Source organism: Mustela lutreola, chromosome 10 (assembly GCF_030435805.1).
Source record: "Mustela lutreola isolate mMusLut2 chromosome 10, mMusLut2.pri, whole genome shotgun sequence".
In the NCBI taxonomy this organism is placed as follows: domain Eukaryota; kingdom Metazoa; phylum Chordata; class Mammalia; order Carnivora; family Mustelidae; genus Mustela; species Mustela lutreola.
In genome coordinates, this window is record NC_081299.1 from 16,656,498 (window position 1) to 16,670,321 (window position 13,824).

At 46.9% G+C, this 13,824-nt stretch overlaps 1 protein-coding gene across 2 annotated transcripts in view; it reads right to left on the reverse strand.

Moving 5' to 3' along the window:
* The window catches only part of LUZP1 (leucine zipper protein 1), a 102,778-nt gene that overhangs the window by 27,589 nt on the left and 61,365 nt on the right, over positions 1-13,824 (reverse strand). For both annotated transcript variants that reach the window (XM_059134982.1, XM_059134981.1), the window contains exon 2: positions 3,338-3,447. The gene's annotated coding sequence lies outside the window, so the exon portion shown is untranslated. The remainder of the gene's footprint in view (positions 1-3,337; positions 3,448-13,824) is intronic.

Here is a 13,824-nt window from a genome sequence, read left to right on the forward strand (position 1 = left end):
TCTCCCTCTGCCCCTCCCCTGCTCATTCTCTCAATCTCTCTCTCCCAAATAAATAAATAAAATCTTTAAAAAAAAAAAAAAAAAAAAAAAGAAAGAAAGAAAGACAAGGCAGAGCTTAAAGAAAACAAAGAACTGTTATCAGTTAGCACGGCTTCCTTAGGGAACACAAGTGGCTTCTAGGGGACACTGTGTTTTCATCCTCTGCTCAGACAGTTTTAGAATTTCACCAGGGATTACTATCATGTGTCCACTGATGCCCTCGAACTCATGTGACCTAAAGGTTAAGTCCAGAGAAATCAAACATTTCTACAGGGAGAATCAGAATTTGACTCTACCTTCAAATATGTCCAGAATCCATTGCTTTCTGGCTACACACCCTAGGACCCTAATCCAAGCCATCATCCCCCCTAGACTGTACTGATCAGTTGCCCCCCGCAACCGCCTCACCAGTCTATTCTCCCACAGCAACCAGACAAAGCCTTTCAAAAGAGACGTCAGCTCATTCACCCTCTGCTCTGACTCTCCAGGGCATCCCCTATCTCACTTAGAATAAAACACGCTCCAGGGGTCCTACCTTGGGCTCTAAGCAGCAACCTGACCTGGGCCCCACTGCTTCGCTGCTCTTCCTCCGACGACTCTTTCCCTCCCACTCCACTCCAGCCACACAGGCTCCTTGTCAAGGCCAAGTTACACTCGCACCTCGGGGCTCTTAAACCTGCTGTTCCTCTGCCTAGGAGGCATTTCTCCCAGATACCCCTGGCTGGATCTCTCCCTTCTTTCAGACCTTGGCTGAAACCATCACCTCATCAGAGGCCTTCCCTGATCTCCTTACGTCAAGGAGCAGCCCCCAGGCTCCCTTATCCCTTGGCCACCTTACCCCACTTTTGTCCTTCTGAGCACATATCACTTAGCGGACATTATTTCTCTACTCACCTGTTTGTTTCTACCTAGTTATTTATTTTCTTTTTTCATGTTTCTACCCTTCAGTATAGAATCCTTGAGAGCAAGGACTTTGCCTGGTTTGTTTAGTGCTACATTATTGTTTTGTTTAGAGCTGTTTAGCTCCAAAAATTGTGCTAGGCATGGAGTAAGTGGTCATTGTGTATCACTAGAACATAAGCCCGGGACATAACAAAGTACTCTATGAACAACAGGAATGTGGAGTAAGTTTTGTCAAAGAAAATGACTACCTGCCCTGTCAAATTCAGCAAGTTTATTAAAAACCACTGGTGCTTCTTCTTCTTCTTTTTTTTTTTTTTAAAGATTTTATTTATTTATTTGACAGAGAGAGATCACAAGTAGACAGAGCAGCAGGCAGAGAGAGAGAGAGGGAAGCAGGCTCCCCGCTGAGCAGAAAGCCCGATGCGGGACTGGATCCCAGGACCCAGAGATCATGACCCAAGCCGAAGGCAACGGCTTAACCCATTGAGCCACCCAGGCGCCGACCACTGGTGCTTCTTAACTACAGAGAACAAACTGCTGCTGGAGAGGAGGTGGGCAGGGGATGGGCAGTAAGGAGGGTGCTTGTGGTGAGCACTGGGTATTGTATGTAAGTGATGAATCACTAAATTCTACCCCTGAAACTAATATTACACTACATATTAACAAAGTAGAATCTACCTAAAAACTTGAAACATAAAAACACACGTAGGAACAAAACCACAAGACACCGGTGCTCCAATAAAAAGAGACTGTGATACCATCAGAAAGATCAATGAACAATGAATGCCGGCTGCCACACCACCCGACCAGAACGAGTTTCCTAACCCAGTCCCCTGAGATAGGAAAAATGCTCTAGGGAAAGGAACAGAACAAGAATCCTGAACCAATTTTTTTTAAACGTTTTTATTTATTTATTTGGGAGAGAGAACAAGCAGAGGGGAGAGTCAGAGCGAGAGGGAGAAGCAGGCTCCCCTCTGAGCACAGAGCCTGACATGGGACTTAATCCCAGGACCGGGAGATCATGACCTGAGCCAAAGGCAGACACTTACTTAACTGAGCCACCCAGACACGCCAAGAATCGTGAGCCAAGTAACAGGACAAGAGTTTGCCTCGAAGTTTCCCACCGCCTTAATAAGAGCCTGAGCTATGTGTGATGTACCCCCTTTTCCTGGGAGGGGTCACCCTGAGAGTGAGAGCTCCTGCTGAGATTCCTTTCCCACATCCTGTTCCGTCACTGCTCTGTCTAGAAGCAGGTCCCAGACTCAGTCTGCGGCCTCCCCATGGCTTTCCCTTTCCAGAGAACCTTCTTCTAGCCATTCTCCAGCTACCACTGATGACCTAGACCCCTCCTTTGGCCACGCAAGTGTGAGCTCCTTCTACTTCCATACTGCACTCTGCCTTGGGCAGCACAAACCAATAAAATAAAAATAAATAAATAACCAACTAAATAACTAGCGTGCAGAACCCAGAAGAGCCAGGAAAAGGAGCTAGCTGTCAACCATAAGGGGTGTTTGTTTATTTTGCTTTGCTTTTTTTTTTTTTTTTAAAGATTTTATTTATTTATTTGACAGAGATCACAAGTAGGCAGAGAGAGAGAGAACGGGGAGGAAGCAGCTCCCCGCCGAGCAGAGCACTATGCGGGACTAGATCCCAGGACCCTGAGATCGTGACCTGAGCCGAAGGCAGAGGCTTTAACCCACTGAGCCACCCAGGCGCCCTTTGCTTTGCTTTCTAAAGATTAAGTCAGTTACTGTCTCAACCAAAAAAAAGTAACTTTCTCAAAAGAGAAACATTCCAGTACATTGAAAAGTACCCAGGGTGAAATCCAGTCCTCCCCTTCACTCCTTGTGTGAAATTTAAAGGAAAGCTCTTACCTGTAGCATCGGTGTAGATACTAAGGTAGATAATGCAAGTCGAACAGGACTGTGTCTGGCGCACAGTAAGCATCCAGAAAGTGCTAGCCAGGCCTATTTCTGAAAGCTGTTGACTAAATGCTAGGATTTTTTTTACCTTGGGTAGGTTGGCTGGTTGGCTGATTACATTAGCAAACACATGAAGGGGGCCGCCTGGGTGGCTCAGTCGGCTCAAGTGTCTGCCTCCAGCTCAGGTCATGATCTCGGGGTCCTGGGATGGAGCCCCACGTCAGGCTCCCTGCTCAGCACAGAGTTTGCTTGTCCCTCTCCCTCTGCGCCTCCCCCAAACTTGGGCTCTCTCTCCCTCAAATGAACAAATAAAATCTTAAAAAAGAATAAAAATTAAGTACTTAGCACAGTGTTTAGTTCATCGACAAGTATTAACTTTCCTCCGTCTCCTGCAGCGGTGCGGGAGCTACGGAGACTGCAGGCACCGTGCGATTCCATCGGGACGGCCAGGCTTCACTGTACCATATACTTACCATTTAGGTAATGTAAGCTTTCTGTTCATGCCTCTGGGGGCTCCCCTGATGTCTCCTCGCTGTCTTGGAAACAGGCACTCGCTATATTTCAATGGCAGCTGCCTTCTGACCTGGGCAGAATATAAACAGAAAGCAAGACATCGGTAAAGCGGGAACTGTACCAAGAGCGAGCCTTTTCCTTTCAGATGGTCTCAAGGCTGACCGCACTTTCTTAAGTGACTTAAGTGGGCTGCCTCCACAGTCCCCAAAAGTCTAAAACTCATGACATCTTACAGCTTGGGAGGGATCTCAGAAATCAACTAATTAAATACCCTCAATTTAAGGAAAAAAACTGAAATTTGGAAAGGGTGAGTCACACAACTGCTTAGAGCTAAAGCCAGGATTCCACTAAAAATACGATGTTCTAGAAGATGGGTAAGGAGAAAAACCCAAACATCTGTGGAGTACCTACCACACCCTAAGTAATATGTTTTATATTTTTACAAGACAATAATACAATAATATCACCCTCTAAGAAAGAATCTAAATTTCAAGAAGTCCGTGATTTGTCCGAGGTCTTACCGCTTGCTAATAAATGGCCGTCAGGATTTAAACTGACGCCTGTCTGACAAAAAAGCCCCTTCACCAGGCTGACTCTCGTCGGGCTGCCTTCTAGATGTGGTCCTTCAAAAGGCCCTTGAACCACCCAGTATCAATTAGAACCAAGTAGAGCATCTCTGTCTGCAAATTACCCTCTAGTTTTAAAACGAGCGTTCTGCCAGACCCAAAAGACTTACTAACCCACGGAGTATTACCCCTAAAGTTTCAGAAGAATTACTGGAGGTAGAAGATCTGGGGCAAACTTCTGTCTATCTTTATCTTTTTTTTTTTTTTTTTTTTTAAAGATTTATTTATTTGACAGAGAGAAATCACAAGTAGACAGAGAGGCAGCCTGAGAGAGAGAGAGAGAGGGAAGCAAGCTCCCCGCTGAGCAGAGAGCCCGATGCGGGACTCGATCCCAGGACCCTGAGATCATGACCCGAGCCGAAGGCAGCGGCTTAATCCACTGAGCCACCCAGGCGCCCTGTCTATCTTTATCTTGCCAAAGAAAGGAAAGATACCTTCTACACTGGAAGTAAAGCTTTTATACTTGGATCTTAAACACAAACTAACCCCCTTCTTTCATCGGGACGGCACATCCCACAGACTACCTTGTGATCTCTTTCCGAGGCTGTTGGTTCCTTTAGTCTGACTCCCACACCCCCACTACCAACCCCGTAACACACGGCAGAGTTCATCCCTGCCTCTGTGCTCCTAGAGAGTGAGAAGGCTGAAAACAGAGAGATAACTGAGTGATAGCTTTTTCAAATGGCTTTAAAAGAAACATGAGGGGGCCACCTGGTTGGCTCAGTTGGTTGAGCATCCAAGTCTTGGTTTCGGCTCAGATCATGATCTCCGGGTTGTGAGATCGAGTCCCCCATCAGGATCCTCATTGATCTTTTCTCTCCCACTGCCCCTCCCCACCCTTGCACATGCTCGCTCTCTCAAATAAATAAAAAACTAAATCTTTAAAAGAAAGAGGAGAGCCTGAAGCCTCAAGCCAGTAAGACCAGAACAAAAAAGAATGAGTGACAGGCAATAAAAATAGAAAAGTAGGAAAAAGGATCTACACCAGAGTCAGCACCCAAGGGATGGCCTGAGTGGATGTGGATTAAGTTTTAGCCTCCCCCACCCCCCCACACTTTTTAAAAAGTCAGTCTAAGTACACCATGTATAATTGCTATTTCAATCTGCTTTGTCTCCACGCGGCCCAACAATGACAGCAGCACCGCTGCTGAGAGCTGCTGTCCCCACCGCCTCCTGCCACATTTCCCGGCAAGCTACTAAAGCCCAGGGGGCTATTCCTTTCAAAAGAGGAAAGAATGCGCTGCCCAGAATCAAACAGACAGGAACTCCCGATGATCTGGATTTATTTTCAACTGTCTACATTCTCTCCTTATTTCTAAGGGATGAAAGCAAGCAGCAAACAAGTTCTTTCCTTTGCTTCTGAATGTCATTTATTTCTTGCAGCCTTGGCGTACTGGCCTTCTGTCCCCAGAACAAGACGATGACTGTAGACTCCTCAGACGCTGCGGTGCTGTGACCCACCCCGCGAGACCCGCCCATACCACTTCCCTCTGGTACCCCTTCTGCGGTTTCTCGTTGTTTACTTTTGCTAAAGACAGTGGTGGCAGTCTGCGTATGTGGGTAGTGTCTATCTGTCTCTGTCTAGAAGCAGAGATGAAAGGACCCTTACAGTTCATGGACAGTCCAGCTGCCTCATGTGCCAGAGGAGAAAGTGAGTCCCGCCTCTCTAACCCGCCTCTCTAAGTGAGAAGAGACTTGGCCAAGGTTGCGAAGCAAGTTAAAATGAACGCGGCTCGGCTGAGTTCACCTGAGCTCATACGCTGCACTGAACAAAATGCGACCAATCACCCTTATCTGACTGCTACGGACTGAAAGTCTCTTAAATATGTATCACGTTTGTTCCCAAAACACTTTGATAATGGATAAAAATGCTATTAGATATTTCTGGCTCCAGTATGATCCTCCAACAGATAACAACGATACACTCTGGATAAAATGTAGAAAACTATCTGAAGTGAACAAAGGCTGGCAGACCTAGGAGAGGAGTCAAAAACTGGGAGAAGGGGTTGGGATAGGACAGTTCCCCGGGTTCGGAGCTTTCATTAGAGGGCTGAGCGGCGGCACAGCCAATCAAAAAACAAACCCCAGGCTTTCTCTCTGGAGGAACCACAGAGTCCAGAGCAGCCACAGGTAAGAGGAAATAAGAAAGAAGAGGGCCAGAGAAGCAAAGTCCCAGGCGCTCTGTGTGAACTCCATCCAAACCTCTAGCTGAGCCCGGAACCGTACACGTGCAGGCAGAACTCCAGCACTTCAGCCAAGGACAGAAGCACTGAACTAAGGTTTGAGCGCACACCTCCCTCTCCACAGAGGAGACAGACCCTGCAGATGTAACCGTCTGCTAAAATAAAAACATCACCAGAAATCAGGGTCTCCCCAGCATAACATCCACACGCATTCCTGTTCAGGCTACAGTCCCAGATCACATGAAGAACTACAGAAACTACATCCATTCGCAAGGAAAAAAGATCATTAGAAGAGGGCAACTCCAAGATGATCCAAATACGGGAATTACCAGACAAGGATATTAAAAAGCAGCAATTACAGCTAAGCAGAGGAAGTGAAAACATTTTTATTTGGAAAGTGGCAATTTCAGAACAGAAATGTAGTACCTGAAACAGCCACACGAAATCCTTTGAATGGGCTTAAGAACAGGTTGGTGATGGCAGAGAAAAGAATCCGTGATATCTGCGGATCAAGAGAAATTATCCAAACTGAAAACCTCTGGGTTATCCACAGTCTCTAGAAGAAACACCCCTCAGCCCTTCACCGGAGTGTACACAGTGACACCTTGACTTTCTGTCACCAAAGAGAACCAGACTAAGGATCACGCAGACACTACGACCCTGTAATTCTGCTGCAGCAGGTCACCCTCTTACCAACACAGTCACTTTTTGAGCTCTTCCAAATGTGAGCCAGGAACCAAGACAAAGGTGGAAAATGAGAGGGCGGGATACTATCCCAAGTCCTAGGAGTCCAACCTGGTGGCCCACTGTGTCTGCTGAGAAGCAGAAAGTGAGGAGACAATCATTTTTTCTGCTAGAACTGTCGAGGAAGCATTCTCAGGAGTGTTCAGGAAAAAAAAGCGAGGAGGGATTTTATGTTTTTTCTGCCCTTTGCAATCTCTTCACTGAAGAGCCAACCCGTAAACAGGCTGACGGCAGGACGGAGTGAGCCCCGTTACTGGGTCTGGGGCTGAAAAGTGGCAGCAGCTTGGGGAGAGCCAACCTAGCGCCACCCACGTTGGTAGAAGCAGCTCAACCTGAACGCCGCTCCTGACCAGCATCCCACACTCAAGTCACTCATGCTGGAGTTCAAGACTAGGGGAAAAACACAGGCTGCAGGAGACCAGTCTGAAAGCCCTGCTTTTTTCTCAATGCCCACTCCGCCCCACCCCACCTGCCCACCTGCCCACGATGGGGCAGAATCCGGAGCAAGTGGGAAACTGGGGAAAGGGTGAGGAGCCTGGAATAGGGAGTTCACAGACACCTGACACACTGTCAAGTTCACCCCAGTCTTTTATACTCATCTGGGTCTCCGTTTCATCAGTCAAACAAAACACTCGAGACAAAATGATACTTAAGGGCCTTTCCAATAGTAACATGTATGAATCTTTAACATGCTATCTTCATGTGTCCTTGAAGAAATTATAAATAGGCCCCAAAGGCAAAAGTGGTGACATTCCAAGTCAATGACTTATTAGAATACCTCAGGGTTATATGATTATTCATTGTTAAAGAATAAATTAACAGTCTTGTTATTAATTCTTAAATTTCCCATTAATAACAGATATCAATACCTATCTATGATAGAGGTCTGCTAAAATAATGTTCAATTTGGGCCCCCTGGGTGGTGTAGTCGGTCAAGCGTCCGACTCTTGGTTTAGGCTCAGGTACATGATTCAGGGTCATGAGATCGAGCCCTGTGTCAGGCTCCACGCTCAGCACAGACGCCTGCTTGACTTTCACTCTCCATCTCCCTCTGCCCCTCTCCACCACTCACATATTCTTTCTGAAATAAATAAATAAACGTTTAAAATAATAATAATGTCTGACTCTCCCAGGATAACTCTTTTATCCATGTAACTCTTGGGAGGAGAAGGCAGATACTCTTATCCCCCACAGGACAGATGAGCAAACAGATTAAGACCGGGGACTCTTTTATGGTAACAGAGACAGGACTAGAATCCAGTAATCCCATTTCCAAGCTTCACCAAAGAAACCAAAGCAAGCTTACCAAAGAAACTTCACCTAACAAAGAACCCAGAGTATAAACGAGATTAAAATTAGAAAGAAAGGATTTAAGAACTTTCAAACACTTTGGAACCACTTATTAATAAACAATTGATAAGACTAGCTTGTGATTAGGGCATCTATTTAGAAGCAGGCCCTCAAGGACCGCCACCTGCCCGCTGTTTCCTTTTCCAACAAGTAGGCTATAATTGAGACTAGGCTTCCTTGCAATTAGCCCGTGTCTGTGGGGCTTAGCAATAGAACCACATGTCTAAAATTGTTGGGTTTAGACCTGCTTTAGAAAGCTGGCTGAATCAGAAGAACATGCTGGCTCCTTTTCACTCCTAGGAGTCTTTAATTAGGCTATCAAGGGGCCACAAAGATTAGGGCAGGTAATGGCAAATGTAAACAGCAAGTCACAACCTCAGCCTAAGGAGTAAGAAACCGAGAAAGTGCTTTTATTACCCAATTTAATCTTCACAGCAGCCCCCTCAGGTAAATACCAACATGATTATTTTATAAATGAGGAAGAAATAAAGAGTAAGTCACGTAGCTGGTATGTGGACTCTCACCTAGGTATTTCTGACCCACAATTTGCTTTCTTCTCTCCATGAAACGACCTCCCCAAGGACTCTTTGAGCTCTGACCCTCAAGAAAGCCAGTCCTGATCCACATCCCAAATATTACAAACGGACAAGAGGCTGATGGGTAGCTTGTGCATTCTTTCACTCAGTCACGTACTCACACAGGTGCTGACTGGCTACCGGGCATCACGCTCCGAGGTGAGCACCGGGGATAAAACGGGGAGTGGGAAGAGAACTGTCTTCACGCCGTTTACTGGACAGTCCGGCGAGGAAACACTGATTAAAGAATCACACGAGTAAATTAACAGAAGGTGACCCATTTCTCAGAGAGGTCTAAGAGGCTGCCACGAGTTGTCAGGACATTTCTAAGTAGAAGAGGGAGCGGAGCACAGGGAACCCCAGGAGCTAACTGGATGACGACGAAGCGGGGACAAGCAGACGCATGACCGGAGACAAGGATGGAGACATGGAGAGAGCCACACAAGGCATTTGGAGACCAAATCACGGATTTGGGTCCTGATCCAGAGCTACAGAATGTCCTTTAAGTGCTAAGTAGGGGTAAAGTGTGTACATTCCAAAAAGGTCATTTCAGCTTCAGTATGGACCACAGATGGAAGGAGAGGAGAATGGTGCCAAGATGCAGAGGGAGGCCAGCTCCCGGGCCAGGAGGCACAGTGCGGTAACAGCGAACCGCACGCGGGGGTACCCAGCACCTACTATGGCCCCAGGCCCCATTCTGGGCACTTTGTAGGAATTCACTAAATCCTTACAACAGCTCTATGAAACATACTATTATCCCCGTCTTATAAAAGAGAAGTTAAGTAATTTAATGGTACAACATACCCCCTTCAGGTGCTCACTTCCCTCATAATCAGTCCCTTGCAAACATCTTTCATTCACTTGCCCCCACCGGAGTCTTCAACTAATTAAACTTCTTCTCACTAAACCAAACTAACCACTTCTCCAGCCCCACACCAAAGCAGCTAAGTTACCAACTAAGCTGTGTCTCTAGAGAAAATACCAACTACTGATTGGCATCAACTTAAAAAATTTTAAGTAGGCTCCATGCCCATCGTGGGGCTTGAACCCATGACCCTAAGATCAAGAGTCACATTCTCTACCAACTGAGCCAGCCAGGTGCCCGCATTTTAAATTTATCACCACAAATCTCAAACACAACCCTCCACACTGCCAGCAATCCTACGACATTTCCCTTGCTAGGTTCACTCTGCGACTCCCCCCAAAATAACTCCTGCACATCTTTTTCGTTCTCAATAAACCTCCAGCCCCTATCAGCTAAATAATTCTGTCTCCAAGAGGCAACACTCAGACCAGTCATCTCCTAACTCCAAGTCTAACTACACACCAGCATTCTGCTTTCCCTTTTGTTACAATGAAAAGGCTTTGCTGATACATGACATATAACTTTTCATGTGTACGATGGATCAGATTCCCTCTCATCTTCAGAAGCAATGTCCCCCGCTAGCTTACGTCATTTTTCTCCTGTGCAGATTCTCAAATGCCCCTACCCAACAAGCATGCGGTACACAGGCTAGCCCTGGCCCGCAGAGTCCTACCAGTGGGAGTACGGAACTGAGACAGGCACCTGGGCATCTGGGAAGCAAGCTGACCAGGCAGTGGCATCCAAGCACAGGCATCGAGGACCTCTCAGACAGGGTCTGGACCAGTGAGGGTCTGATCAACTCACACAGTGCATCGCACAGGAAGTGAGTTACAGACAAAATGCACACAGTAGTCCCACATGTAGGTCCCAGACTGGAAAAAATTAACTGGCCCTGCAGCACCTATAGCTTGAGAAGCCACACTCTAGAACAGTGCTTCTCAAACTTGAAAGTGCACCCAAATCAGCTGGGGGTCGCCCTGAAGTGCAGACTCGGACTCTGTAGGTCTGGAATGGGACCCAAGGGTCCGTATTTCTAACAGGTTCCCAGATTAATCCAGAGGCCACATTTGGAAAGCGAGATTCTAGGATTTCTCATCTTAAGTGAAACAAAATGGGATCGGGAGGGAGACAAACCATAAGACACTCTTAATCTCACAAAACAAATTGAGGGTTGCTGTGGGGAGGAAGGGTGTCAGAAGGTGGCTGGGTGATGGACACTGGGGAGGGTATGTGCTATGGTGAGTGCTGGGAAGTATGTAAGCCTGATGATTCACAGACCTATATCCTGGGGCAAATAATACATTATATGTTAATAAAAATAATTAATTAAAAAAAAAAAAAAAAAACAGAAACTGGGGCTCCTAGGTGGCTCAGTGGGTTAAAGCCTCTGCCTTTGGCTCAGGTCATGATCCCAGGGTCCTGGGATCGAGCCCCGCATCAGACTCTCTGTTCAGCGGGGAGCCTGCTTCCCCCCTTCTCTCTGCCTGCCTGTCTGCCTACTTGTGATCTCTGTCAAATAAATAAATAAAATCTTAAAAAAAAAAAAAAAAAAAAAAACCAGAAACAATAAACTCTCCCTTGATCTCACACCTCCTTCCAGCTGGGCCAGCCCCTGTGTCTCTGCTTCTTCTCACAGCAAAACCGAGTGGTCTCTGCTCTCCACTTCTGCACCCCTCATTCTCAGTTCATGCCAATCAGCCCCCTGTCCTCAACGCTCCTCAAAACCTGTTCATCAGGGCCAAAGGCCAAATTCTATGTGGTCTCTTCCTTACCCACCAAATGGCATTTAACACAAATAACCACTCTTTCTCCATTGAAACCCTTTCTTCCTTCCTTGGTTCCAGGATATCACACTTTCTTGATCTTCCTAGTCCACGGGTCAGCCTCAGTCCACCCTGCTTTCTCCTCTACTTGGCCAGAGACAGTCCCGGGGCCTCTCTTCTTTACCGGTACCCTCCCTCCTTTGGGCAATCTCCTCCAGTCCCATGATTCTTAGTATCAATGACCTCCAAATTTTTATCTCCGGCAATGACCTCCCTGAATTCCAGAAGCATATCGGACAGCCTTCCTGACTTCTCTACCTGGATGTGTAACCGATAGCCCATATCCATATCTTCTCAGACTCTGGATGGTATTTACCCCCCACCCCCCTTTCCCCAAACTCATTTCTCTTTACACCTTCCCCCAATTCACAAAACCGCCATTCACCCAACTGCCCAGGCCAAACACCCCATCACGCCGGGTGTCTCTTTCCCTAACATCCCACCTGCAAACCATCAGCAGGTCCTATCAAGTCCACTTCCAAATTTTCTTGAACCTATCCCCCTGCTTTCTACATCCCCAATTAGGCACCCTGGTCCAAGCTACTGGACTTGCCCCCTACCTACTCCAACAGCCTCGTCAAGTCTCCCTGCTACCAACTCTCTCCTATATATACGGCACTCTCCGATAGCGGCAAATTAAATTTATAAACATTTAATCAGAGTCTTGATCGATATAGACTATATCTGATATAGTCAAGACTCTATTCTGCTTAAAAACAACATAACAAAACACCTCTCACAGCTTTCCCTTTCACTTAAAATAATCTAAAATCCTCACCAGAGTCTACAAGGCCCCGTGGGACACGGCCCTTACCTACGTCTCTGACCTCATCTCCCACCAGGTCCCCTCCCCACTTCCCGCTTCTTGCACCCAGTGTTCATTCCAGCCTTGGGGACCTTGCACGAGCTGTTCCCTCTTCCCTCTGTACAGCTGGCTCCTTTTGGTCATTGAAGGGTCAGCTTAAATTCTACCACCTCTGTGAAGACTTGACCAGACAATGTAAGGTTGCTCTCCACCTGTAACATATCACAGGGGTTCATGTGCAGTTGTAGCACTTAACCTTATCTGGTATTTTGTTTACTGTCTTATTGTTGTCTCTTCCTCCCCACCCCTACCCTCACCTTCTATCTCATCACTACATCCCCTGGGTTTTCCATCTAGAACCAGGCCTGGCTGACAATAACTAGAGGGGTCTGGAGCACAGGGGAGCAATCCAGGCTCCAATACATAAACTTATGAGTCACGTCCAGAGGTGTGGTTACTAAAGCCCATGGGACAGATGAGATCACCGAGGCAGAGTGTCGACTCTGAGCAGAGAGGAGGGCCTGGGACAGGAGAATACTTCATAGCTGTAGAATGGATGAGCCTACAAACACAGCCCAGAAGTAGGAGGAAGAATAGGACAGTGTTACGTCACCAGAGCCAAGACAAGAGAGTGTTTCTGGAAGGAAGGCGTGGTCAACAGCATCAACTTCACCGAGAAAATGACCAAAAAAAACCCCAAAAACAATCTGTTGAATTCGGCCTCATGGAGGTCATGAGTGACCTTACTGAGAGGTGTACAATGAAGTGCCAGAAAGCTGCCTGGGACAGGCTAGGTGGAGGGAGGCAGCGAGTGCAGACAGCTACTCAGAGAAGTCTGGCTATTTCAAGTGAAGATGACGGATTCGAGAGAATGCGGGGTGGAGGACACCTGGTTTCGTCTGTTTCTGCTTAAAGGGGGCACTTGCCTCACGTACGAGAGGCAAGTAAGTCCTGGTGGCTGCAAGTCACCCAAAGGCTTCGAGCCTTTTTCCTCAGCTTAGAATTCCACTTGCCTTGGACTGATTCCCAAATGTGCAGAGTAACAATCTGGAAGCCCTTTTTCACACGTGTATCTCCTCTTCCTCACTCCCCCAGGAGATAAAAATGCCCTTCCCTACACTTTCCCTTGGTGCATCAGGAACAGAAGACGTAAGTGGCTGTTTATTACTGGAGGGCCTGGGTTTAGGTTTGCTCTGCCCTTTTAATTTCAAGATACATTTTGGGGGAGTCATCATTATTTCTACCCTCAGCAAGAAATTTCTTTCCATATATATACATGTATAGATAGATAGATAGATAGATGTAGTCTCTAGAGAGCTTCCCTTGGTCTCTATTGCACACTCCTCTCCTCTGTCTTGCCTGCCGCCCAGGCAACACCCTATAATGGAAAGAGTCCACATGGTCTCGGGAGCCAGGCCACCTCGGTCCCCCTACAATCCAGTCACACAGCACTTGAGGTGATTCCACTTCCCCATC